General features: G+C 45.4%; 2 non-coding genes across 2 annotated transcripts; both read right to left on the bottom strand.

Moving 5' to 3' along the window:
* Positions 1-583: 583 nt before the first annotated feature.
* On the bottom strand, positions 584-655 carry Trnae-cuc (transfer RNA glutamic acid (anticodon CUC)). The gene has a single exon. It is a non-coding gene; the product is annotated as a tRNA-Glu (tRNA).
* A 231-nt stretch (positions 656-886) lies between these two features.
* On the bottom strand, positions 887-993 carry Trnal-caa (transfer RNA leucine (anticodon CAA)). The gene is made up of 2 exons: positions 956-993; positions 887-932 (listed from the first exon to the last, which is right to left on the bottom strand). It is a non-coding gene; the product is annotated as a tRNA-Leu (tRNA).
* Positions 994-3,964: the final 2,971 nt, after the last annotated feature.

Here is a 3,964-nt window from a genome sequence, read left to right as displayed (position 1 = left end):
GTCTATCAATATCTTTCATGTGTCCACCTATTATTATTTGTCTATCATCCGTTTGTCTACCTCTGATCAATTATCTATTTTCAGAGAGACAAAGAATGTGACAAAATAGTGACCAGGATTGACTCTAGGTAAAGAAACCATTAGCCTTCCCAGCGCTGTTTGAATTATTTCTACGTGTTTTCCAATTAGAAAGGCCGGCAGAGGGAGCAACTCCCTTCCTCAGGAGCTACTGTGAGGCCCCCAAGGGGGGGGGGGGGTAGCTTTGGGAACCGTTGGTTCTGAGGGCGAGCCAGGGCGCGGTGCGACTTTGAGTGCTTCTGAAGACACAGTATTTCAGCGTCAAAGCCTGGATGGCTACATGATGGTGTTCACTAGTGCAATATGACTCTGTTAAAACAGAAAGTTACCAAATTCGATCTCACTTGTATTTCTTAAAGATTTAGTCTGATCGTTCGTAAATAATGAAACTTGGAAAATCAGAAAACAAATCAAATTCGATCTCACTTGTATTTCTTAAAGATTTAGTTTGATCTTTTGTAAATAATAAAACTTGAAAAATAAGGAAACAAAGCAAAAGAGATACTTCCCTGACCGGGAATCGAACCCGGGCCGCGGCGGTGAGAGCGCCGAATCCTAACCACTAGACCACCAGGGAAGAGATAGTTACCGTGCTCTCCCGGCACTAGACTAAGTGATGACAATGGTGACGAGCCACTGCAGTTTCGCTTGTGAACCAGCGACTAGGCAACCAGGCAACCAGCCGCCGGGGAGAACGCGACAGCGCCGGCAGCAGCGAGAAATCTTGCAGGAGAGGGTGAGTTCCTGAGTGAAGGAAAATAAAAATCACACTTAAAAAAAGGTTTAAAAAAAGCAACAAAAAGGTATGTGTCAGAAGTGGGATTCGAACCCACGCCTCCATTCGGAGACCAGAATACCCGTAGGTAAGGCTTGCCACCTTGAGTCTGGCGCCTTAGACCACTCGGCCATCCTGACACCCGTACAAACCCCTCGCTTCAGTCCTCCTAGAGCCTGTGCTGCAGCCGGCACTGGTCCTGATCTCAGGCGTCGGAATTACAGGCTTCTTCCCCTTGCTGGGAGAAGATTCGAGGCCAGCGCTGGACAGTGAGCTCTATGCAGTCGCTGCCTGTGAACCCAGAATGCGTTTCTGGGAGAGACGATTGCGGCATCGAGGCCATGGAGAACAGCCGAGCACCGCACCGTAATTGTGGCTCCCCTGCAAACGCACCCAGCATTTGGGGGACTGCCGGAGGCCGGGCTGGGGGCTCCGTGTTTACCGCTCTGAGGGACCTGGGTTAGGTGATTGTCGCTCCAGCAGTGGCCATGCGACCCTGAAGGCTTTAGCTTGCAAAGGGAAAGCTACGCACTGCCCTGCAGAACAGTCCTGGACCGGCTTGCGAATGGCCGAGTGCTTTCTGAAACCACCCATTTTTCTCTCCCCCATAACTTCTTTCTTCATCTTTCTCTCCCTTCTTCCTTCACTTAACCCCAACCTTCCCTATGCCCTCGTGGGCCGATGGAGATAATAAATACAGCTATGCAAACAGCAACAAAACAAAACGAAAACAAAACAAAACGAAACAGAAAGCTATGAAAGGTAGAAGCTTCAGAACTGCTGAAGAGGGCAATTTTCTTTTGATAAAACATTTCCCCAAAACTAATATATACAGGCGCGAGGTGGAGACACTGGGATTGGTTCAATGTTATCCTTAGCTGCACAGTGAGTTCTGGAAACACGAGAACTCGTCTCAAAACCGAAATGAAGCAAAACAATAGCACGTGACCTATCCAATCATGACTTTTATATATCTTGAGATTTTATTCAGTTAATGAATGAAGCTAAGGAAAAATATCCTGTTCTTGTTCAAATGGTTCAGACTATTCTATTCAGACTACTGCGGAAGCAGAGAGAGACAGACTGTATAGATCTAGCAAAGACTGCGGGGGGGGGGGGGGGGGGGGGATTTGTAGCCAAGGAAACGGTGGCCAGAGTGGGTGGAAAGTTCTAAAGAGCAGATGTCAAGGGCGCTAAACAGACCCCACAGAATTCTTCCAAAACCAAGTCAAAGACATAAACATCAAAGGTGAGGGATGACGGACTTGATGTGCGACATAAGGCTATCTCTCAGTGCAGTTGAGGGAGTTCTCCATGGACTAATTCAGGAGGATGGCTAATCTAAGAGACAGGTAGGGGCCAAGGTTCAGGCCTAGTCAAAGAAAGGGCCCAGAGGAGCTTAACTAAAAGTTGGTTAACAATGGATTTGTAGGATGTTAAAACCACACAGAGGAGAGTTTGAAGACAGGCTATTTTTTTTAAAAATAGCCCATATAATCAAAAAAGAAGAATGGATAAATAAATATATGGTGTGCAGAGACTGCCAATAAATGCGGGTGAGTTCAGGTCCCCAGTGTAATAAACTGTGATGCTTGACATATGGCTTCTTATTTGAAGCTTTTTTTTTTTTTTTCTCGGACAGAGAATAAATTATTTTTTCTTTTCATTTCTCTTTTCTTTTCTTTCTGTCTGTCTTTTCTTTTCTGTGTGATGGATCTCTACATAGCCCTAGATGTCCTGGAACTCACGTTGTAGAGGAGGCTGGCCTTGAACTCACAGAGATCTTCCTGCCTACGCCTGAGTGCTGGGATTAAAGGTGTGCACCACCATATCTGGTGACCATGCCTACCTGCATTAAACAAAATTCTTAATTAAAAAAAATTATGTGGGGTGTGTCTGTGTGGGCGTTTGTGGACACAACTGCAGGTACCCTCAGAGTCCAGAAAAGGGTGTTGGGTCCCCTAAAGCTGGAGTCACAAGTGGCTGTGATCTGTCTGATGTGAGGTCTGGGGTTGTCCACAAGAGCAATAAGCACTCTTAACTATGAATCCATGAAGATAAGTCTTCTTAATTGTTTTGTCGTCGTTGTTTTGGAGTCAGGGTCTCACTCTATAGCCCTGGCCAGCTTAGAACTTGATATATAGATCAGGTTGGCTTAGAGCTCGCATAGACCCATTTACCTCTGCCTCTTAGATGCTGGAATTAAGGGGTATACCATATGTGGTGATCATCTTTAAAAATACAAATTATCTTGTGTGAGCATGTGTGCCATGCCTCATGTTTGTGGAGACCAGAGGACAACTTTGTGGAGGCCATTCTCCCCTCCCACCCTTATGGCGGGTTCTAGGGATTAAACTGAGACCCCAGACTTGCTCAGCAAGCACCTTTCTCTGATGAGATACCTCAACAGCCTATAATGATTGAATCATATGCTGAAACATAGTTTCCCTAGACATCCATATTCTAACTACCAGAATAAGTTGCTTTTTTGTAGCAAGCGTTTTGCAGATATAATTGTTTGAGCTGTTGAAATGGGATTACCCAAGTGGACTATGTGTTTGAAAGAGGAAGAGGAAGGCTTGCACCAGAACGAGGCCCATGTGACCATAGAGTCAGAAGCTGATGTGATGTGGCCAGAAGTCAGAATGCTAGTCACCACTGGAAGATAGAAAAGGCAAGGAGAAAATTCTCTTAAGAGCTCTCGCTTGATATGTAGCCCTGCACTTTGGTGCTGACCTTTTGACCTCCAAAACTGTAAAGGAGTAAATTTCTGCTGTTTTGAGTTTGTAGTGTTTTGCTACAGAAAACAATCAATAGAACAAGTGGCTTGGGGTGAGGTTTGAGCCTCCAGGCTGTTCATTGTCGACATCCTTGTGCCAGACACTGCATTCTTTATATGCATGGAGTATATTAACCGACTTAACAATGGAGAGTCAACTGGGCAGTCAAAGGCGTCTGGAATACAGAAAGGATAGCCAGAAACATCCATCAGTGAGTGATCTAATTACATCACCCCCAAAGAACATATCTAAAAGAGAGGCTTGCTAGGGACCTGAGCCTAGTACATTCCATCTTTTTTGGTAATATAGAAGGGTCTAAGAGAGAAGAGGA

The sequence above is a fragment of the Arvicanthis niloticus genome, chromosome 6 (assembly GCF_011762505.2).
Source record: "Arvicanthis niloticus isolate mArvNil1 chromosome 6, mArvNil1.pat.X, whole genome shotgun sequence".
Lineage (NCBI taxonomy): Eukaryota > Metazoa > Chordata > Mammalia > Rodentia > Muridae > Arvicanthis > Arvicanthis niloticus.
This window is presented reverse-complemented; position numbering and strand designations above follow the sequence as displayed.